This window comes from Ictidomys tridecemlineatus, chromosome 9 (assembly GCF_052094955.1).
Source record: "Ictidomys tridecemlineatus isolate mIctTri1 chromosome 9, mIctTri1.hap1, whole genome shotgun sequence".
NCBI lineage: Eukaryota > Metazoa > Chordata > Mammalia > Rodentia > Sciuridae > Ictidomys > Ictidomys tridecemlineatus.
In genome coordinates, this window is record NC_135485.1 from 87,891,553 (window position 1) to 87,917,646 (window position 26,094).

Below are 26,094 nucleotides of genomic sequence, written 5' to 3' on the forward strand. Positions count from 1 at the left end.
TTTAATTTCCAAGGTAATTTCCTTTTTCCATATGACCTATTCAACTGCTTTCTTAATGAACTTCCTTGATCCTTGGTCAACGCACACCAATTCTTATGTCTTTATAATCTTTAACTAAAGGGCAGGCTTTACACCTCAACCCATTTGTCATTTATATTAACTATGTGTTTTCCATTTTTATCATAAGTTTCTGTGTAAGGCAAAGGAGGATCTATTGGTTGGGAGATTGTATTTTTGTTAGCCTTTTGTCCTCAAATGGGATACTATAAGCTACATATGGTGGTACTTGTACTATTGGCACAGCAATTGTTTCTCTGTAACTAGGCTATTGTACAGGTTTTGGCTTTAGGTTGGTTATTGTAAATTGTTAATCATGAGATAAATATTTCTTTTTGTTTAGGCTTTAGGAATAACACTATTGTTTGTATCCTGAGAGATATTGAAACGCACCTCATGCTATGTCTCAATTGTATCCTTAGTCTCATTCTGGGAATTTTCCTGCAATCTCAGATAATACGTACTTTTATTATTGATTGACATATGCCCTGTTATCCATATCATGAGTATCATAAACAAAACACTTAACATTCCTTATGGTTTCGGTTTCCAGATGGTGCAGCCCTGCTACAGCATCCCCCATGCTGTGACCCTGTCAGACAGCAGGTGCAGGAACACCTTCATCAATATGCAATATACCTATATAGTGCATTTTATAGATGAAAAATCATGGTACTTCATTAAAAGCAAAAGAATGTGAATAAGCCAATGCATGTCTAAAATATGTGTATTTGTATGTATTAATCTTCTACAAACCTAGAGAATGAATTTCACTACTAAAATAACAGTTCATAATGGTCATGTATAGTAAAATTCCAGTTTATTTAAAGTAAAATTAAGTAACAACATGCAAATGTAGATGAAAAAATAATCATGTAATAAAATGCCAAAAATACAGCATTCATTTACTCTAATGGCCATTGTGTATAAATGTGTGTATGTGTGTGTGTGTGTGTATGTGTGCCCGAACGCGCGTGCGTGTGCTTTTCAGTCTTTGTATCTGTATGTCATATTTACTTAATGAAAAAGATGGGAAAGAAATATGCAGTTTTCAACCAGGGAAAGTAATCAAGAAACGTGATCATCAATAGTGTTCTAAAGACAAGTACCCTGTTTTGAATGTGATTTATATGTTTAGCTCCTGGCGTGAAAATGAAAATCAGCAGTGGGTTTGCAAAATCTGTTGAATTTTTCTGAGATCCACCACTATAAGAAACTAAACAGTTTCTTTATTAAACAATAAAAACTTTATTCTCAAGAAGCCATAGGTCTGGCTTGTAATTTTATGCAACTTTTGTACCTGATAAACTAAGCATGAAGAAAAGGAAACAGAGAAGAAAGAAGGTTTAATTTACTGGGATGTATAACTCATGGTTAATAAATTGTAACAAGTAAGGAAACAGTAGCTTAAGGAGAACAGAGGCATAGGAGCATTACTTTTGCCCATTAAATGCAGTTAATTAGCATAACTCATCCTCCTGGGGCCAAGAAATAATGAGACTGTGAGAATCCTTGACTGTGAAAGCTGTTAAATCTGTTCAAAAAAAAAAAAAAAAAAAAAAACCCTTGCGGAAAAAATCACTTGAAATACCATTTACAAATGATAAATATATCATTTATAATATATAAGAATTTATAGATAAAAATTAAATAGTATATTTCTATAACAATATGATTTGTAATTTTGTATCCACAGATATATACATACATATACAAATATTCACTAATTATGCTATAATGTTACCTTTCAAAGTAGGTTGAAATTTTTAAGCATACAATGGACAGATTAAGAAAGTTATTTGAAGTTGGTACCCACAGTATAAAAGAAAATTTCAAGACCTGTAACACTTCATAAGATGTAAGTATATTTTGCAGGTATAAGTAGATAATAAAACAATTTTTGAGGGCCCACCCTAAGTTGGCTTCCTCCAAAAATTATAAGACAGGTATACATGTGAATACTCACATTCAAAAGTTAAGAAACTAACCAAGATCTTTACTGGTATAGATCTGAAATATCGCCTTGATCTGCTCAAGATTGAAGTTTGTTCTTTTGCTTTTACAACTACTCTTTTGGAACAAGAGGACAATTCTTAGATCTACATTACATAAATTAAATTTGAGTCTTGATTGTTGAGTACTGATCAACAATCATGTTTGGACATGACACGTCTGCAATGGGTTTTCAGTATACAAGTAAAGATGTGTGTATTGAATATACAGGTAGGAAGTTCAGGACAAATCAAAGTTCAAGATATAAGATTCATTAGCATAGTGAGGCATTTAAAGCATGAAACTGGATAAAATCTCATAGGTTAACTCTAATCAATAAAATGCTAATGCATGGTATGTAGTAATTATTAATAAGCAGAGAATGATCAAGAGAAGTAAAGAAGAGACCAAGGTCAAGGGCACTTCAGGTATTATTATATGTAACAAGTAGGAAATCATAAATAATTTTCCACATAACTAATTTTTAAGGAAAGTTATATTCCTTATGAAATAAATTTATTTGAAATTCAAGATCCCAAAATTCTAGATGTCTTCTATATAAAGTCTCAATTAACGTTTTCAAATTGAGTTGTAGATTTCCAGGTGAATGTGCTGTATTTCTTTCAGTCTAACACTGTCCTTATCACAACAAAGTGCAAATAGAAAGCATCATTTGAATTCCCACTTTAATTAACCATAGCATGTGGTGACTAAAGTACTTCTTCCCAAACTACGTGGTAAACTGCTGGAGCCTTGAATGCTCTTGTTCTTCAGTGGACATTTATGTGTGCAGCTCACTTCACTACCTTCCAACCCCTAATCCACTAACTTGCTTTTGGGAAACTGATCACTCTCTTGATTATACCAAGTTAGTACCCTTTCCAAATGTCTCAGACTGATAATTGTATTGCAAGCTTTTTTCATCTTCTCTGTCTCCAGTGTCACAGCAGAGGGTCTTCATTCCCTTCACCGAAAAATTCATTTCTGTTCAGGTATATTCTGCTATTCTTTATCCCACATCTGGAATCTTCATTGCTTTGTGAGAGTTTATTTTCTGCCTCTTTTTATTAGAAGAAACGTTGCTGGATGGTTGCAGGGAACCTGACCATGTTGCCCATTGTTTCTAGTCAGCTTGTGAGTGTACTTAGCAAGCAGTAGGCACTTAAATATTTTTGAATAAATGAATGAAAAATTAATCCCAATCTTGGGAATTGTACCTCGGCAATTTTTTAAGAAAACTCATTTTAATCCTTTTAGTACTTTATTAATGCGTTTTACAGTTATGCTGTCCTTATTCATGGTCTAATTTTCATGATAAGTAGTATAAATTTGTTGAGGTCTTAGTGTGTTAGGCCTTTTCATTCTCATAGACAATGTATAGGATATATGAAGTCCATGCTCCCGTTCACAGGAAGGAAATTGACATTAAGAGAAGCTGAGGAGCTTACTCATGATGTTAAACAAAAATGACAAAGTTGGGATTTAAAGATTTTTTTTTCACATTAAATCTCAAGCTTTTTCTAACTTATTGAATTGTGTATCTTATAAGAATAAATGAGTACTGATTAAAAAAGATGAAGAAAAGGAAAACAAAGCAAAACAAAACAAACTCTTCAGACTATATAGGTGAAAGCCAAGAAGAAAACAGTTACATTGTACAGGGAATGAGTAATGATTACATATTTAATTAAAAGTGAGGGACAGGCAAATTCATTTCCTATAAGAGATGAGGTTCTGAAATTCCTCATGGCAACAGATGGCAGATGATTATTTAAACATATATAAATATTTTAAATAACATATAACAGATGGATAATAAGTTATTCAAGGAGACCAGAGTGTCTTGAAAATATTGGCCTCAGTGGGAAAGGCTGATATCAGGTAGTCCGGCCATACCTTCTTCTTTCATGCCCTTCATCAGGAATATTGGGCAAACTTTGCAATGTGGACAGTTGATGAGGAATTCTGATTTTCAGAACAGTGTGTTTTGCTCATATGCTTAAATTATTCTATTCAATTCAGTGGGTGCTGGATCTTGCTTAATAATGTTTTTAATGTATTTATACATTGTTAGAACTGTAAGAGACTTTGGAAATGATAGAATCTAATTTTCACATCTTACAAATAAATAAATTAAAACTGAGATAATTAATGATCTATGATTTGGAAAGTCTTTTCACATCCATGGGCTTATTATGTCCTTATAATAGCTGTGAGAAGTAGGAAATATGATTATTTTTATTTCCATTTTTATAGAGAAATCTGACAGCAAAAAGTCACATGACCTTTAAGCTGCCATCAGCAGAACTCTGCAGTAGAAGGACAAAATCGGAGGAGGAAGATGAAATGCTGAGACTTGGTATCTTCTTCTAAGAGACTGTCATAAGCCTTTTTCTATAATAAAAATAGAATTTCCTTAAATCTAGTTTATAAGAAACTTTACATAGTTTTCTGCTGGCATAGACCCTATAACCCAGTTTACTAAATAAGAAATATACACTCTATCAAAGGTATATAACAATTGAAATATTATTGACAACAGAAGCCTAACTTCATAAGAAAATTAATTTGTGAAATTTTTATGAAGGATTAATTTCTAATAAAATAGGAATAAAATGAAAAACTTCAACATGAAACTGTCTAATTATCAATTGCAAAAATCACAATGACAATAAGAATATAGTACAAGATCAGAGACAAATCAATAGAGGCAATCAGGGTTATAAAACAAAGATATAAGAAAAGAACAATCATCAAAATTACAATACCTAGTGGTAAAGGAAGGGAGCTAGGGAGAAACATTACAAAGGTGGACTTTGATTCTACTGATGTTTTCAATTGGGGCAATTAATGTAGAACTTATTAAATGAAAATGACACTTTGAAGAAATGAGGAAAGCTAAGCTGAAGTAGATGGACATAGTAAAGGCCAGGAAAGATTGGTAACATTGTATCATAAGCCTCAATTAAGTCAACAGAATGTTGCTTTTGTTTTTCTTTTTATGTTGTATATACAATGAATTTTCTTAGTGTGTTTTATTTTAAACTCAGACATGAAACAACATTATCATTTCTGTTTTCATTAGAAAAGTTGTGCTTTTGTAATAAAATTAAGTTACCGCATCCTAATATATTGTTTTAGTGTTTTAGAATTGTATATTTGTACAGTCAGATTTTATGGAAACAAGGACATCTTTGCTATAATATGAATGCAATGAGTCAAACATTTCCTAAGGCAAAATAAATTGTTATGAGGCCCTTAAGATGTCAAACATCAGAAATACAAGATTTACTTTAGGTTCACTGTCTTGTATCATTCCATTTCTACATGTTTATTTATGCTAAGAAAGACTAGTAATTATGTGAAAATAATTAAAATGTCCTGAAATATCTTGTCACACTATCTTTCAAAATTTCTTTCTAGTCTTATCCCTTTTGGAAATTCAAGCATATTTCTAATAAATTAGAATTGTGGGTGCATTTAAAAGTAGAATAATATTAGAATCTAAATTTTTATATATCAAAACACCCTATGTCAACAAGTATATTTATTACCTATTAAATCCCCAGAAGCTTGCCAATAGTTATGAGACATTAAAAAAAAAAAAAAGAGGCCAAGATTCTGTGTCTTATTGAGATATTTTTCTCCAGTACACTTCCATGTAATTGATGCTGTTAGATTCCTCAAGGATGAAGTAATGTGAATGTAAAAACATACAATTTGCATTTTGTTCAAACTGTTCCCTACTGTATTCATTTTGTGTGATCAAATTTGTATTTTCAATGTACATATTATAGGGCTGATTTTATATATATATAAATGGTTCTAAATTTTAAATTATATATATATATATATATATATATATATATATATATATATATAAATGGTTCTAAATTTTAAAGAAGAAACAATGAACTTGAAGGTGAACAATGAGTGTGGGGTTATTGAGTACAGACAAATCACTCTAATAAGATGAGAGAAGAAAAAAAATATGGTAACCAGTCTGCTTTTCCAGAAGAAGGCAGGATTTGGGTAGTTTTGAAGGATAAATACTACATAGATACCAAGATAGAGGAATCGCAGTGAGTTTATCATTAACATGGAAGACAGAGCAGAGTGGTAGAAAAAGAAATTAATTATTTCTGCATTTCTTTTTTTAAAAAAAAATAATTTAGTAGTAGGTGATGGACCTTTATTTATTTATATGTGGTGCTCAGGATTGAACTCAGTGCCTCACACATGCTAGGCAAGCACTCTGCCACTGAACCACAACCCCAGCTCTCTATATTTCTAATGTCCATCTGAAGTCTGTATACATTACGCTTCTGCCAAGTAAAATGCCCAAATAATATGAGTATCTCTGAAACAAGTTTTTTTTTTTTTTTTCTTTTCAGATTTGCATTTTACTTCTTATAAGCAAACAGTTATGACAGGTGTATATCTATTTACCATTATTTAACTTCATAAATTATAAATGACCTGGGTAACTGAGATATTTGATTAAAAATTAACTTACTTTATATCAGTTATACCTAGATATAATGCATATTTAAAATTGTGGATTAGGCTTATGAATAAATATATCTTCCTCAGCCTATGTTATAATTTTAGCCCATTTATCTTTGTGAAGTGCTTCTGAATGGATTCAAAATGTATTGCAACATTTTACATTTCATATAGTAATGTTTCACAGTTTGCTTCTAAATGTCACAATTGGGAAACACATACTACATGGCTCTTAACTATAAATTGAACTACAAGGAATATTGACTTCCAATGTTATGACTGCTATTAGAAAGCCATCAATGTTACTTACCCTTTTAGCAGATGCAAAAGTATGAATCTTTTCATATTTCCTCCTAAAGCCAAAAACGAATTCCAGGATATGCCTCAGAGAACAGGATTTGGTTGGATGTTTTTAGACAAATGAATAAGATTCTCCTAAGAGCAAGATTTTCTGTAAACTTTTATCAATTGCATGGATCACTTTACAGAAACCAAGTTCAGTCTTTGATGTATATTCCCACCCTGTATTGTTCTTATTGAGACTTGATCCTGCAACAATTGCATCTCATTTTCTGCTGTTTTTGTTAGCTCTGAAAACCTCAGGATTACTTTGCTACTCCTTCTGTGAGGGACTCCATAACAACTTTCTCCTGAGCTCTTTCACCTCTGGGGTATCACTTGAAGAGGGATATGAGTATCTATCCTGTGAACACAGAATTTATACACAACTCCTCTGTGAAGCTTGTAACAGTATAAGTTTCCACTGATATGTTTAAAAATTACAACACATTCAACACCTTAAAAGAATACATATTTACAATACTACAGTTTGAGAGTCCAGGTATAGATTAGCTGGGCAGTTTTCTTTCTAAAACCAGAAGAAAAACAACTCTACTGTTTCTAGTGCCTATTTCAAGGATAGCCTGGGTTGCTATTTAGCGGACCTGGAAGACATTATTTTATGTGAAATGAGCCAAGCATAGAAAGAGAGATACAACATGATCTCACATATATACAGAGTCTAGAAAAGTTGATCTCAAAGATGTTGAGAATAAAATATTATCACTAGATTCTGGAGAATGTAGTTATGAAGGGGCAAAGGAAAGAGGTTGGTCAATGGCTACTGTGTTACAGTTAGCTAAGAAAAAGTTTTAATGCTCTGACACAGTAAGGTGAATTTAGTTAACAATAATGGATTGCATATCTCAAACGATTTAAAATAGATGATTTTTAGTTTATTACCCTAAAGATATGATAAAATGTTATGGTGATGGTGAAGCCAGAATTAGACAGGCAGTCATTATAGATAGGCAAATGGAGTCAGGTCAGATCAAGGAGGCCAATTTTGAGTGACTCTGGGAAGTTGGAGACTGTCCCCTGAGGGATTGAAATGTTAATTCCTTCAGAGCCCTTCCTCCACCATTATCAAGAACCTCCCCCCTGCTATAACTTGTTGTTAAGGTAACCTGTCCCGGGAATTGCCCCCACCCCTACAGGGAGCTATAGAGTTTTTAATTAATGTGTCCAGGGTTGCACCATCCTGCCCTTCCCCCTTCAGCCCACCTGTTTTCCACCTTTGGGCCATCCCAGGGAGCATTCCTGAGCATTTCAGGGCCTAGGCCTGTACTCAGGAAGGAGAGAGATAAGGGAAAGAGGTCAGGAAAACAAAGGAAGGCTAGGAAATATAAAAAAAAAGGACAGAACACCTTGCTTCTTTTTTTTTTTTTAAGAGAGAGAGAATTTTTTAATATTTATTTTTTAGTTTTTTGGCAGACACAACATCTTTGTTTGTATGTGGTGCTTTGGATCCCTGGGCCACATGCATATTAGGCAAGCATGCTACTGCTTGAGCCACATCCCCAGCCCACACCTTGCTTCTTGTGATACCAGGATACTGGCTATGGCCCCCTTCTTCCTCCCAGGAGAAGTCTATGTTACCCCTTTTAAAATAAACCCTGCTTTATATGTTTGCCTTGGCATGCTTCTCTAATGTGAAACTTCAACATTTGAGGAAGCAGAACTCTTCACCATATCAATGTCTGTGTTAGTTATCCTGCTTTGATCATGACCCAATGTATGCATGAATTAAACCATAAAAATGTGTCTCACAAATATATGTAAATAGGCTCTACTAATCAAACAAATTAATTTATAAAAAGGCTCACCCAATTAAATCTCCTTTATTTTTAAACTCAGAATCAATTTATTAAGACCATCATTACATCTGCAAAATTCTTTTAATTTTATTATGCAAGGTATCCTAGTCACAGCAAAGAAATACCAATATGTTCATTTGTCCTGCTCATACTAAAAGCCAGTGGTTTACACAAGCACTATGTCATGAGTAGTCATCTTAGAATTATTCTTACCACACCTCCCAAGCTAGATAAGATCCTGAAATAACACTGTGAAAAATGCCATTACTTCATAGTTATTGCTGTAATTACCTCTAAAATAGATTCAACATTTGAGTCACAGAAAGAATTAATGTCTATCACTGTATCTGTAGCAATGTTGAGCATATATTCATTGACATGGACTCTTTGTGAAAAATTAAATAAGAATCACATAATATGTTCAATAGAGTATTTTGACATTCTGTCTTATTCTAATGGTATATATCTTTTATGATGTTTAATTTTGATTGCCTATACATTAGTTGTATTTTAATTCTGAACCATTCAATATTATCAAAACATAACCATACTATTCCAACATAGAGTAGAAATGTTACCATTTTAATATCTAAATCTTTTTTTTTTTTTAAAGACAGAGTGAGAGAGGGGAGAGAGAGAGAGAGACAGAGAGAGAGAATTTTTAATATTTATTTTTTAGTTCTCGGCGGACACAACATCTTTGTTGGTATGTGGTGCTGAGGATCGAACCTGGGCCGCACGCACGCCAGGCCAGCGCTCTACCGCATGAGCCAAATCCCCAGCCCTTAATATCTAAATCTTTAACCAAACCCAAATATTAATCAGTTAACTGTTCTTCAATAGGTATTTATTGAATACTTTCTTTGTGCTTAGTTCTATAGCAGGACCCAATATTACCATAGAACTTGAACTCAAGTTCTATTTTCTATAACTTTTCTTAGAGAAATAGGTCTATGATATATGAAGTAATAGCCAAGAATGAATCATACCTCACAGTGAATCCTAAGATATTTGGTATTGACTAGCTATATGAGGTACAGGGTTTCAGGAGAAAGAGATCAGTGGAGTTTAGAAGGTTTCAAATGAAATCTTGTGCTTAGAGGAATCACAGAATAACTGGCAAGAGAAATATGCTGGAAATGCACCACTATTCGGAAAGTTTTCCAGCACAACTGGGTTCAGGGAAGCAGGAGTAAATTACTCTCGGTGAAGAAATCTAATACCAACTTTGTTTTTCAGAGTAAAGAGGAAGAAGAATTTGAGTCACAAATACCAAGTCTTCATTTTCTTCCCCAAATTATCTATGCCATGGCTTTGACTACATCTAGTATTCCAACAATGTTTAATTAAAAAAAAAAAAAAAACTTAGATTTATATCTGCTGAGCCTAGATCTGAGGATATAACCACTCACCTTTACTGAGCCCATTCTTATTATATGCAGGTCATTGCTTTGACTGCAAAAGGATTATGTCACAAACAATCTTAAATACTTCAAAATGAGATTCATGATCTTCTCTTTAAAATCTGCTCCTTTTTCAGTCTTCTCATAATTTTCATGTGCTTCAAAATTAGAATCACTCTCGACTCTTACTTCTCTCTCAAATCTGTTTATCTAAATAAACCAAGTACCTATGGTTTAGATGTGGCTTGTCCCCCAAAGTTTCATATGATAGAAATTTGGCCCCCATGTAATGGTGTGAGAAGTCATAGAACATTTAGGAGGGGAGCCTACAGGTTATTGGAATCTGTGCATTTGGAAAGGATTACTTCTTCTGTAGAACACAAGTTTATTACTGCAAAACTGAGTTGTCATAAAACAAGAAGACTGACCTCCCACTTTCCAGTCACTGACCTCTGGTTTCCTGTGCTGCCTTGTGATCTTGATCTCACTCTTCTCATGATGCCACACCTTCAAGGAGGCCCTTGACAGAGTCAATTCCATCATCTTTGTACTTTAAGTCTTCAAAACTATTAAAAAAAATGAAATTCTTGACTATATGTGTTACCCAGTCTCAAATTTTTTTTTTTCAGAGAATTTAATTTATTCAACCATCGTAAGTAAGTATTGAGCCTATGAGTATCTGCTTCATGCTTAATACTGCTGCAATGCTAGGGGCTAGGGATTGAGAGCAAAAGATGTTATGAAAGGTTTCCCTTCCCTCAGGGGCCTGAAATACAAGGAGAAAGCATTAAATAAATATCCACAGTAAAAACAATGTTTCTAATTGCCATAAAATATTTTATAGAGGTAATATATGCTCTTAGCACTTTTAGGATCACGACATAATTATGATTCACTATGATTCTAAAGATAGTAGTGGGATTTTACTTAGTTTCAGAAGAATTGTGAAGATGTAAATGAAGAGCTACAGAGGAAATGCTATTCCATGTTGTCTTTATAGCAGTGAAATATGGACTAATATTTAAGTCCTTTCTTTTTCATATTCTAAAACTCACCTGCACTACTTCTCTTATCCAGGCAACATCACTGTCACTTGAACTAGACAATGGCTAATCTCATTACAAATGCTCTCAATTTGTTCCACTTTTCTCAACACAGTAGCAAAGTGCAAATCCATTTCTCCCCAAGTGAGTAACTATCAATGTCTTACTATTTAATTTAAAACACAAATCCTTTATATTTTGCACAAGACTCTTTTGTACCCCTCTATACACAAGAACATACACACACACACACATACACACATACACACACACACACACACACACACACACACACACACACCACTTATTAATTATATAGTGTGTATTTTACTAAGTTCTAAGCCAAGGGGCTCTAATTCAGTTCTCCAAAGGAACCAAACACCAAATCATTGTCATACATGGTTCATTTTCTCTGGGAGGATTCTCACACTCAACTTCTTTGTCTAACTTCATCATCCCTACCTTGTATCTCTAAACCCAAATGTCCCATCTCAAAAGCCTCCCATAACTCCCTACATGGTAAATTAAGGTGTTCCTTATATACTCTCACATTAACTTATCTCCCTGTGTAGCATGAACCATCGATATAATGAAATATGATAACTTAATTTGTGCTATTTCTCTGCTTAATTTTTCTTTCAAATAGACTGGAAGCATTTGTAGGTACCTGTCCTGTTCACCCCATATCCTTAGTTTTTAATACTGCACTTGACCAAGGAACATATATTTAAGTTTAAAAATTAATTTTCACCACCAAGAGCAACTAAGTCTCATGGCAAGAAAAGTAGTAAAATATGTCCTTAAAAATAAATACATAAATAAATAAAATTAAAACTACAGTTTTCCCAAACTCACATTAAGACTATTATAATTTTAGGTTCTTTTTTTTTAATATTTATTTTTTAGTTTTTGACAGACACAACATCTTTGTATGTGGTGCTGAGGATCGAACCCGGGCCAAACGCCTGCCAGGCAAGTGCGCTACCTCTTGAGCCACATCCCCAGCCCCATAATTTTAGGTTCTAAATCATGAAAAACTTTATCTGCATGATAAATATTTTAGGAAAAAAAATAAACATATTAAAACAGTATTCCTACTACTGATAAAATGAGCTTTTAGCAAAGTTATAAAGATATATTCTAAATTTTCAAAAAAACTTCTTCCCAAAAAATTAACCAAAAAAATATCAAAGTTGTAAATCAATTTAATTAAATAATTACAAAACTCTTCTTAAAAACATGCTCTAAAATTGTTTATTGACTTGCGGTTTCATCATTTAAAAGGCATTAAAGAACAAAGCTGCATGAGACAAATTAGAATCAATGTTTTACATACACAGGGAAATAGTTTGACTTTTACCATCAAGTGCATTTAAAGAAAAACACAGTATAAGAGGAAAGGTAGATACTGTGATAAGAGGGAAGAAAGGAGAGCAAGCTTCAGTTAGAGAAAACCTCTTGGGATATAGACTACTATTTGTAAGAGAGTCTCTTATTTTTTTAAGTCTTTTCATTATTTATATAAAATTATGGAAGGAAAAGAAAAATGTACATTTTAACTGATTATTGACAAATTCTCTTAAATAGCTTTCTGCTTTAATATGATTCCTTAAGAGCAAAGAAAAAATGCTTTAGTGTTTGAGATTAACTTCACTTCTGTCTCAGTTATTAAGTATTAGTGTTTTAGCCAGGTGTGGTAGCATATTTGTGTAATCCCAATATATCAGGAGGGTGATACAGGAGCATTACAAGTTCAAGGACAGCCTAAGCGAGTTAGCAGGAATCAGCAATTTAGTGAGACCCTGTCTCACAATATAAAATTAAACAATAAAAATTAAAACTGACTGAGGCAAGCTCCATGATAAAGTCCTACTACCAAAACAAAAAGTTTTTTTTTTAATTCAGAAGTCTCTAATGCTTAAATCAGTGAAATATAAAAAGAGGATTGAGAGGGAGGGAGAAGGGATAATAAAAGAGAGGAACTATAGAATGAAATTGACCAAAGTATGCACATACATAACTAAATGTACCACAGTAAATTTCACCTTTATGTGTATTTATAATGCACCAATTAAAGTAAATAATTGGAAGGAAGATAAACAGAGTAAAAGAATTGGAACACGGGGAGGGTTGATAGAGGGGAAAAAGGAAGTACTGGGGACTAAAATGGAGCAAATTATATTCATATGCATATATGATTAGGTCAAAATAAATACTGCTATTATGTATGATTATAAGAACTAATAAAAATAATAATGTAATTAAATTATGGTTAAGGCTATATCAGATAGAAATGGTTGAGTTTCTCTAGCAGATGCTAGAGAAAAACTAAAATTTATGAAGGGAATAAGATTGCTAGAGTGAACATATTGTTGGAATGTATATTATTAAACATATACAGCCCATCATTGTTTTATGTTCCACTAAAAGGCACAGAGAACACATTATGTTATGGTTTGGATATGAACCCCCCTATCAAAAGCTCATGATTAGATTATAAACTGAATCCCGATTAGTGGATTGGTCCACTGGATAAATTAGTAATTTGGTAGGATTAATGTTCTGGGTGGTAGGTGAAAAAAGTGGGTCACTGAAGTGTGCCCTTGGTGATTTTATTTTATCTCCCTCCAACTCCCCTTCCTAGCTACCATGAGGGATAAACCCAGTCTAATTCCATTTTAAGACTGGGAGCCATCTCATCACAAAGTCATGAAAAGTTAATTTCTGTTTTACTATAAATTACTACAATTTCTAAACTTGTTTGGAATTCCTGCCTAAGCCTTGAACTTATTCATGTCTGGCTTTCCCTGACCAGGTAACATCCCTCTCTGAAACCTCAGTGGCACCTCATAAATTCTGATGTTGGGATCTGAATTTATTCCCTACCTTGGAATATCATGCCATGTGGTTCATCACCCTACTATCTGCCTTAGTATTATGTTTGTCAAAATCATGTTATCTGTAAGTTCTCAAGACACCCCCCTTTGCAACTTTTTGTGATATAAATTGTTGTTCTTGGAGGGCTGGGGTGCTGTTCTCTGGCCCGGGATTTCAGGTGAGACAGTTGCTGGCCATCTTTTGTGTACACAATTACAAGCTTGCTTTAATTTGATTTAAAATTGTAATCGGTGGTTTTTTCTTTGTGTCGGGGTTCAACAATGAGATGAGAAAATTTCTTCTGCCAGGTGCTCTACCTTACCTCAAGCCTAGAGCAATGGACTCATCCTCTGAAATCATGAGATCAAAATAAACTTTTTCTCCTCTAAGTTGTTCTGATCAGGTATTTCTGGCAAAGCAACAAAAAGTTAACTAACACACACTATTTGAAACAGGAATGTACTGAGAAGAGGGGCACTAGTTTCAGTAGGATATAGATTGATTTTTTTCTTCTCCATATATCAAAGTTAAAAGCACAATAGGTGTTCCAAATCTAGGTTTATTAATATTTGTGAGGATGATGACTTGGCCCCAAGGTCACAAGGTGGCAGGTAACCACCAGATGGCAGGAAGCTGAGATTACTATAAAGGCTCACAAAGTCAAAGGAGCAAGTCAAGAAGGATTGATACACAGAGAGTTGAGAGGGTGACTAAATAATGGTGTTAAGCTTGAGAGGAAAAAGTATCAGCTGATAATATGTGTGTTTCCTAATCCAAATGTGCTATCCATTCTTGGGAACCCATGACTTCAGAGGGAAATGTTTTCTGCTTGCTCTTAGACTCAGGTATCTGGATTCTCTGCAAATTTGGGGTTATAAACTTGGAGGGCAGGGAACATATCTGGGGAGTACAGAAAAACATGGCATTGTTCTAAATCATTGCAAACATCATGTCCTCTGGATTAATTAGTATAAAGAAGTCCCATTAACTGAACACAACCCCTTAGCTCAGCACATTTGGTCAATTACTTCATTAATGAGACTATTATCAGCAAGCACATGGTTGAATTTCTTGCATTGCAAACGTTCAGACCATTGATGAATGATGCTACTAGGTAATATAAAACATATCAGGAGCAGTGACAGCATTTGAAAATCATTCATTTTTTTACCCTAATTTTAAGAATAGAATTTTTAAAAAAAATTTTCCAAACTGAAAAACACATTCCCTGTTTTAAGATTTAACTTCTGAAAGAATGCACAAAATTCCTTTAAAAAATTCATGACATTTATCATCATCTGCCTTATCTGTTAAAAGAATAAATTTTACATTGAAACTTAACTTCTTGCAACATGCTACATCAATTTTGTTGAAAAAAATAAAAGATAGTAAAGAGAAAGTAGGAAGAAAAATCTGTTCAAAAACAGATGGTGTAGGCAAAATGATGTCCTCAATGTACAGTACCCCAGAATTTTATAGTCTGTATTTTGTATAACTTTCTTAAAGTTTAAAATTTAGACAAGAATTCTAAGGGCTCCAAAAGCTACATCTTGCATGATTTATTTCAGCAGCATTCTGGAAAAGGCAGAATATTTTCCTGTAAAGGGCCTCAAGGAATTTTTCAGAATGATGAACTTGTCCATTAAGATACTGCGTTTATTGATGCATGACCCTAGATTTGTACACTGTAAGAGTCACTTTCACTGCATTTAATTTGAAAAAAAGAAAAATACAACTCAAGATGTGGAAAACCAGAATGAGATGTTAACCATGAAAAAAGGAATCTCATTCCACTGGAAATACATAAGGTAACACATTGTAATAGGAAGGGAACATTTGATCTGAAAAGCTCTAGATGAAACAAAATGGAGTTTGAACAAAATCTGTTGCATAGTTAATTTGTTCCTTATGCAGCTACTTAGCAGCTTTGATTCTACTTTATATGTATACCACCATTGAGCTAATAGGACTAATAGGTAAACATTGCAGATAATCTCAAGATTTTTCTGTTACAATAAAATAAGTAAGAAATGGGTGCTAGAACCAATCCTGTTATTTTGAATTAGAATTAGAGATATTAGTATCAACTGGTATTCATTTTAATGCACATAGACATAGATGAGTAGATAGAAAGATATAAACATTTCAATAAATGTATATATATGGGCTAATTTACATATAAATATTTTTTGGTTGTCTCTACTAAGAAGAAGTAATACCCCAGTAACATAGACACATACCCAGACTTTCTTTCAACATACCATTATCCAATAAGACAAAAACACAGCTCTTTGAATAAGTAGTGCTACCAGAAGCAAAAATAAAAGATCAACCTAGGGTGTTTTGTAATGGGAATAAGCAAGCACAGTGCTGAGAAAAGAGGAAGGAAGAAATGAAGAAAGAAAAAAGAATAATTAACTTAAAAAAAACCTATAATACCAGTGAGAACTGTAAGATGATTTCACGTTATAAAATACTATACTTTTTTTTTTTTAGCTTTTGAATATAAGAATGTTTTTTATACCTTCAATTTTGAAAGTGGAAGAGCTAAGGTTTAAGAGTTACAAATTGTGAAACCCATATGTAAATACTAAATAACATTGTTTCTTCAAATTTCTTCCATTTATTTTGTCAGTGTGAAGTTTACCTAGTAATACCAAGTACTAAAATGTCAGAAAAATTTTAAGTGGTGAAGGCTAATTCTTACTTTTTAACTTCCCAAAGAAGACTTTTGGGAACTCAAATGTTTCTCACTGTTTGAAAAAGAAATATGCTTAATATAATTTACCTTAAGCACAATGATGGAAAGAGTTTACTTTCCTCTTTAAGTATTAAGTAGCTAGAGCAAAATGCTTAGGAATGTTAAAGTGGAAAGTTAACAAAGTGTGAAAAAAAATCAAGTGCATTTCTTTTGCATTGTAGAAATGAGTATTATATATTATACAGAAACTCTATAATGTATGTTGTTGTGTTTTATGTAAGGTAGAAATATTTCAATAGTTTGTCATTTGAAAATTGCATTGGCACTTTTTTTCACTTGAGGTTAATGATACACGACAAAGACATTTTCCTACTCATGTATTCCCAGAAATGCTCTAGTTAACGGTGCTTCACTAAATATCTCAACTTTTGTGTTCCTCTTTTAGTTTCCTACCTATTTCTCTGACCAGGAACCACCGATTAGTTATCGGTCATCCTCTCTTTAATCTGAAAAACAATAAGCGAATACACAAAGAAATTGAAAATATGGAACAGAATGTTCCCCAGGATCAATTTTAGTGATCAGAATGATCACCCAGAAAAGATGATAATTCTAATTCCTTATTTCTATAATCCAGGTAGAACTTTGAATCTCATGGTAAAAACATATTCAACACATGTCTAAGTCATAAGGTAAATAACTTGTATAACAAACTCAAAAACATGTCAATTAAACTGAACTATAAAATTCCACAATAAAAAGAATTCTGACACAATAAACATCTATTAAAAATAATGAAATTCAATAATGGCCAAGAAATTTTGGCATAGTGGAAAACACATTGAAATTTTAATTAGGAGACCCTTGATGTAGTGTTTTTTTTTTTTTTCAGTGCTTCAAAATGAAGTCTTGATATCAAAAGACAGGATACTCAAATTCAGAACTTGAGGAAACAGCACAGATTTGCAAAATTTTTTATGGTAGTTTATTAATAATCTACTTTAAAAAATTGAAGTAATTTCAAGGAAAATTTACTTCTACCTGTGGTGCTTGAATTTTCTGTATCCATAAAGTAGGGTGATGTGTTTTAGAACTTATGTATATATTTCTACCAACTCTAATGATTTTCATAGTTTTTAAGCATACTTTCATTAGGGCAACAACTGACTCTAAAACATCAAATACTTCATGAAAGAAACTCATGTAAATAGAAAATATGCACAATAATAGACTGTTTATGGTAATGATATTCATTAATTGTATACTTAATTCTACATTTTAACATAAGATATCAAAATTATTTAATGTTTTGTGATTTTTCTTGATCTAAACATTTATTTATTTATTTATTTTTGGTGCCAGTAATTGGACTCAGTAGCACTCAATCACTGAGTCACATCTGTAGCCCTATTTTGTATTTTATTTAGAGACATGGTCTTACTGAGTTGCTTAGTACATTGCCTTTTCTAAGGTTGGCTTTGAACTTGTAATCCTCCTGTCTCAGCCTCCTGAGCTACTGGGATTACAGGTGTGTGCCAAGCTTTTAATCTTGCTATCAAAAATAATTTCATTTAAAAAGCATACTTGTATCTACTTTATATTCTTTGAGACAGAGATGTAGGAGGATGAAAAAAATGCTAAATGTTAACTAATACTCAGGAAAAAAGAAAACTATAATAATTATAGTCAGATATTCCTAGAGCAAGATATTCATAATGAAGAAAATTATTTTAATACTTTATTTCTAGTGGAGGAGAAAATATTTTCCATATCTACTTTAAAATTTATTAAAATAAAAAATATTTGAAATCTGAATATAGAGTACCCCTTACAATAATTCAGTGTATGTTTTAACTGCTTGTTTATTGACCTACAAAACAAGTATTTGAGAACACAAGTGAATTTAGAGTTGTAATAACAGCAAAAGCAAAAATATAGAGAAGAAAAACTATTCTTTTTGGAAAGAATCATGGAAAAAATATATATATTCATAACCAATTAATTATTACATAAGAATCAACATCATCATGGTATCTTCAAATATTTTTAACCTATTAAACAATTTATCATGAGATCTCTTTATCAGATATCCTCCTACTTTTCATAATAGTTTTAAGACATATCTCTAAGGTATAAATTGGCCAAGAAAAATAAGTACAATAAAATAATATTAGTTTATGATTTCTAAAACTTATTAGTTTATGATTTATATTTATATTTTTTTCCTAAGAGTTAACTAATGATTGAATGCATGAGACTGTTGCATTACCTGATAAAATATATTACTCTTAGTAAATTTAGAATGTAGTCTGAAACAAATTTTTTTATTGTATAATCTCAGCTGTATTGCATATAATATTAAATATTTCTTGAGAATGTTTATGATAATTTCATTGTCATCATTGATTATCCTAATTCTGTCAGACATTTGAACTTTAGTCCTAATCATAGATTTAAGTGAATTGTTTTTAATCAAAGTATATCCTCTCATTATTTTACTACTGAAATATTTCTTCTGCTTGACACAAACACTTTTAGTCAACTTTTATTCTTCTGTGTTCAAAAGACCTGACAAGAACAACATAGAGGAGAAGAGTTCATTTGGGGGCTCATGGTTTCAGAGGTCTCAGTGCATAGATTGCAGACCACATTCCTAGGAGCTTAAAGTGTGGAGGAACTTAGTGGTGGAGGGCTGTCTTGAAGGAAATCAGCTCAGGACTTTACCAAGAACCAGAGAGAGATAAAGCTCATCTCACAAAATATATACCAAAGGCATGCTCCCAAATGACCTTCCTAATCCAGTCACAATCTATCTGCTTATAGTCACCACTCAGTTAATACCTCTCAGTGGATTAATTCACTGATTAGGTTAAGACTCTCACCTTGCGCCTCAAAACTTTCTTGCATTTTTTCAAACATAAACTTTTGTGGGACACCTTATATCTAAACCATAGTATAAGCCTTTTCTAAAACATTTCATCTAATAGTGTATGATTAAAATAGAACATGCTTTTTTTTTTTGGTACTGGGAATTGCACTCAGGGACACTCAACCACTGAGCCACATCCTCAAAACTATTTTGTATTTTACTTAAGAGACAGGGTCTCAGTTGCTTAGCGCCTTGCTAAATTGCTGAGGCTGGCTTTAAACTCCTGATCATCATTGTCTCAGCCTCCCAAGCCGCTCGGATTACAGGTGTGTGTCACTGCACCCAGCTAAAATAGAACATGCCCAAAATGTTTTATAGATTCTTGAATATGTCCTTTCTCTTATTTAAAGAAGAATTATGGAATTGTGCAGTGACACATTGTTTCCCTCAAAATGATTCTTTGGTAATTTCTTGGTCTTTATGAACCCAGAAAATATTTTAACATGTTGTCACTGGTTTTCCATTGGCTGATGTCTAAAATATGATTCACTATCTCAATAGCTCTGCTAAAGAATTGGATGAGTTTTATTGTGAATAGAATCTAATAATTATAGTTTTTTAAAATTTCTGCACTTTAAAAGAAAATAGATTTTAAATATCAGTAATAATAATAATCATTAGAACAAAACATTAATAAATAGATCATTTGTCATTTAAATTATAAACTATACATTCTCTTATGTTATGAGATAATCATAATCTATGATCTTATACAATTGTGAAAAAGAAAAATTAAAGTTTCTAAGAAGCAAAATAAAAAAAATTGTGACATCACCTTTTGTATTAGAAAATATTTGCTTAAAATTTGTTCTATGAAACTTTGGAGTTTAAGGTTATAGAAATTCTTTTATTTTCTCTAATGTTTGTGTTGATATGTTGCACATTCACATTAAAGAAAGGTTTTACACTATAAATGCTGAAAACCTATTTGTTTCAAAGTATAAATAATGTATATCATATTTCTACAAAAGTATATTATGATTCATATGTAAAAATGCTATGAAAATAAAATGTAAAACTGTTACAAATAATGGAAAACATAATATTTAGTATGCATATGCTTGATTTTAAAGAAATTTTGTAGGTATTTGATATTATTTTATAATTATGGATCAAAATATTTTATACATAAATATGAAAAAGACAGTCTTTTGGAATTTTTTCTGGATCAATAAATTAAATTTAAATTTTATATCAGATACATACCTCAGGTACATAATTTAGTCAGCAGTAACCAATGAGTAACTATTGTATTCATTCTAAAGCTGATAAAAGAGAAGAATGTTAAACTTGTTAAAATAGTGACATAAAATTTTTTGAAAAATTTAATTTATACAACTGAAAAAAATAAATTATAAATAAGTAATCTTCAAATCCAAATGATAGTAGATTATTTTGTGGGAGAAATATAATATACATATAAAATATTTGTATATTCAGGAGAATTATACCTTCTTAATTATTCAGAATTGACAGGAAACCAATTTCCTTAATTATGTATTCAATTTGAAATGAATAAACAAATTTATCTCAATGTTTACTTTTAAGTAATTTTATTGCTTATATAAGATCAAAATAATACTTAATCTTATAACAAATACAGAAAATTTATCACACTATCAATACTCAATGAACACTTCCATCTAATTTATTTATATCACAACATTTTTATAATATAATTAATTTAATGTCCTCAATGACATTTGGTCATATTTGATATTTTGCCATTAAATGAATAAAGAGTCATTTTAAAAATGGTATACTCATAGATGCATATGATTTCATAGTTCTGATTACTTTCTCAATAGGGAATAATAGAAGTTCAATTGTTCCATTGAAGATAACTGATATTTTTAAGTGTTTGGAAACATAATTTTAAGTTTGCCTTTGAGGTTAGTTGTGCAAATAAATAATGTTGGTATTGTGTATGAAATAGTTTGTTACCATTTATATTACCACCAAATCCTAAAGCTCTTAAATATGGGAAAATTATATGGATGAAAGTGTTATTTATGAGTTGTTTGTCTTTGTTATTGTACATAATTCTGTGAAATTTGAGTACACTTATTTGTTTTAGTTTTTTTGGGAGATTCAACATGTACTTAACATAATTTAAAATATCAGTCAACAGTCAGCTGTGGTGGCACAGTCTTGTAATCCAGCTGTGTTCTTAGCCTGCCTTAGCAATTTAGCAAGGCCGTAGCAATCTAGTGAGACCCGGTCTCAAAATAAAAATTAAAATGGTCTGGGAATAGCACTCAGTGGTTAAACATCCTTGGGTTCACTGTGTGGTAGAAATAAATAAAGACACAAATAACTAAAAATATCAGTCAACATTTTGCCATATTTTACCGTGTTGATTTTATTTTCATATTGTGACTTTTATTTTTCCTATGCATATTTTAAGGGAATAGTCATTTTCTTTCTTATTTTGTATGCTTTAAATTTTCCAATCATCCCTTCTCCAAGATTCAGATATCCACTTAAAATTTATGCTAGTATGATTTTATTTGCTATTTCATGTTGCCTCTTTAAATTAATTTTGATTTAATTATTGGAATATTTATTGGAAATTAATTTATTCACAAGTAATGAAATATGAGACAAGATCTTTATTTTTTTTGCTGCAAAATTGACAATTATCTAGATAAAAAAATTTAAATTATCTATTCAACAACCCACTCCTATCTTATTTGCTTGTGGTATTTCCGTTACATGTTAAATATTTACACATATTAAGGTCTATTTATGATATGTCTAATTATGCATTTATGTCTATACCTCTAAGGCAATATTTCAATTACCATGCATTATAAAACTCACAAATATCAAATATGGAGAAGTCCATCCATTTCATTAATTTTAAGGCAACTTTCATTTATCCTTGCTTATTATTCTTCTTGGAGTGCTTCAGAATTTTTCTGTGAATGTTTTTTGTTACCCTTTAAATTGAGGAATACCCTATGTATGTATGTGTGTGTTTCCCACTTAAGTTATTGCTTTTGTGAACAAGCAGCATTTTTTGCATTTCACTGTAGTTTTAAATAGAGTTCTTAAGAATAGTTCATGATTGCATGTGCAAGGATTAATCTTTATTGTCAACTCCAATGAATTCAGAGATGCCCAGAAATTAAAACCAAGAACAGGGGCCTTTGCAGTGACTATATCTGATGATGTGGTTCAGAGGCTTTAGATTTGATTTGTGAGAAGCAGTTGGGAAAGTGTGGATAAGTCGACTAGAGAAAGCCTACAATATTAAGAAGCAGAGCTTAAGAGGTGATTTAAGTGAGGGCTCAAAAGATCAGCAGACTTCTAGAAATACAGACAGAAAAGGTTATGATCATAAGGTTTCAGATGGAATGAGGACTCTACTGGGAATGGGTATAGAGGGAATATGTGTGAAAGTCTGGCAAAAAGTTGCTTGCATTTTATCAATGCCCTGAGACTTTGTGGGAGGCTGAGTTTAAAGATGATAAACTAATTAAACTAGCAGATAAATTTTCAAGGCAGCACAACATTCTGGATGTGCATAGAGTATTGATGGCTCTTTGGGGCTAATGTTACAGTAAGAATTAGGAACAGAAAACTGAGTGGAAAAGTTTGAAAAACTCCTTTTTTTAACCAGAAAAGAAACATATTTTAGTGTTGTGGCCAAGAAGAAAGTAGAGATTAGAACCATTAAAAAGAAGCCAAGCCATTGGGCAATACGAAATTTGCTTTGATGGCATCTTAAGAATTGGCAAGACCTTACCCATTTTAAATGTCTCAAAGGAGTCACTGTTTAAGCCTTTCATTTGAGAAGAGTGCTGGGGGGTCAGGGCACTTTGGAAATTTCTTCTAGGGATTTCTTTTGCTAAGTTCAGAGGGCATACCAGTTATGATTTTTGAAGGCTTCTAAAGAGCTTGCACCAGAAACAGTCCTTAGGACTGTCCAAGGGATGCAGCTTCAGAGAGCTTCCACTGATGTTTCAAAAGAAAATCTGGGAGACTCTACAGAAGGGTCAGAGCCCCAGCATGCAGGTCTTGACAAGCTAAAGTATGAAGCTTTGAAAGTAAAGCCAGACATGTAATGGAGACCCCAGAATATTAGAGATGTCAGTAATTGGGAACATCTGCTGAAGGAATTTTCATGCAGTGAGCAGAGCCAGCCCTAGAGAGTGGCCATGTAAGTTGCATCCAACAAGGCTATAGGACCACAGCTGCCCAAGACACCCTTATGTTCCCCAGAAGTCTGCTAAAGAGCTACAGGATTTAACATTTGCTATGTTTAGTTTATTTTGGTCCCATACCTCCTTCTAGGCCCCCATTCCTCCCTTTGGGAAAGGAAATGTTTACTCTCTGCCTGTCTCATTAGTGAAGCGTGTAACTTTTCTTCTGATTTTTATTGTGGCTCACAGCTGAGTTTGCTTTGAGTATTAGAGACTTTGAACTTGAACTTTTAAGCAATGCTAGAATTGTTTAGGTTTTGGGGGACTGTTGGAGAGGCACAAAATGTATCTTACAGTGTGTGATAGACATAAGCCTGTGGGGGTAAAGGGTGGAATGTTATGGATTGGCTCTTCATTGTTCTATAACAGCTCTTTTTCTAAAGTCTTGGTCATCAGATTATGATGCTATTGGGGAGTGATAAAACCTTTACAAAGTGGGACCCAGTGTAAGAAAGATAGGTCTTTATTATGTTACCATAAAATGACTACAAATTTTTTTCAAATATGCCAGTATATCTGATATAATGCCAAATTATAAGAAATATAAAGGAAAAAATTGTCCTACTTGCAAATTTTATAAGCCCAAATGAATGTTAAATTTTAATTTTCTTTTAAAATAGACAAAGATTTTGAATGTTGATATTCCACTTAGTGAATAGCTAAATTTTTTAATGGTTTATTAAAACAGTCTATGTAAAGAAAAATATTTCTGTTGTGTTACAGTCTAACTGAGCATACTGGATAAGCATTTAATGCTACACAATAATCCTCCTTATCTGCTGCATATTCTAAGACACCCACCTCTGAAGCCTCAGATTGTACCAAACCCAGTTTACACCATGTTTTCTCCATATATACATATCTATGATGAAGGTTAATTATAAATTAAACATATATAATTATTTATATTTATATAAATTAATTATATTTGAACTAATTAATTATATTTAAAACTAATGGATTATCTATTTTTGGAGTTTTCTATTTAATATTTTTAGATCACTATTGACTGCAGGTAACTGAAAGAGTGGAAAGTAAAACAGTGGATAGGAAGAAATCATGAAATAGAGCATTGACAGCAGCATGTGTTTTGTGAATCTACATAATAGATATGCATAACCTATCATATCACTTAAATTTAGTTATGTTCTTTTTCACTTTCTCATTTTTCTATACATATGCACACATAGACACAGGCATATAAACTTCCTGCGACTTCTTCCTTTTTATCCCTCATACATACACTGTACATAAAGTATACATAGGTGACACATCTGTATGGGCAGGTTTATGTATGTGTATATTGCATGTAGATAGAAATATAATTCATCCATATTTTCAAAATATCTGTGGGTACTTACCATATTTTAATATATGCAATTTCAAAGTTAGTTTAAATATTTTAAAATATTTAAATATTTAAAACTTCTTTTGCAGAGGAACAGCATATTATCTAATAAAAATTACTAAATTACAGCAATGAAAAAATATTTCTAACACTGGAAAAAATATACATTGCAAATCTCTATATATAGTCCATCTTTAAACAGTATCCAATATGAGTTTTTAGGTATTGCAGGGAATTTAGATTAGAGTTTATTACCTTTAATATCTATATAGACCAACCAATAATACAGATAAAGCTTGTGATATTCTACTTAAGACCTGTGATCAGTTAAACTAGGACCTGTGTTTCTGAGTGTGAAAGTAGCTCAATAAAACTAGGCAAGTATATTTCTTACCAAAGTTCTCATTGTTTAATGATAGATTATTATTATTTTTTCAATTAACACCAGGGGCTGAGCAAATATTTGTGTCTTTTACTGTCAGTGATCTCTGGTTCTAGCTCAAATTATTTTATTTTGGAAATTATGAAGTGAAGCAGAGCTATGATCACAAAACTAATTTGTAATGGAGCTCAACTTGCACCTGAGACTCTAATTATGTTGTCCCATGTTTTCTTGTCTGCTAAAAAAGAATTGCTTATCATCACAAATTACACAACAAATTAAACTATGATGAAATATGTTTTAAGACTCCTGAACATAAATGCATACACCATATTAAGATTTTTTTTCTTTGTTCTGAGTAGCTGATAATTCTGGAGAAAGACTTCTTTTTTAATGTAATCTCCTAAGCCTCTATTTTCTTTTAAAAATTAATTAAAAAATGAAAAGAAGATCTTGTGTCAATATTAAAGCAAAATTTCAATATTAAAGTTA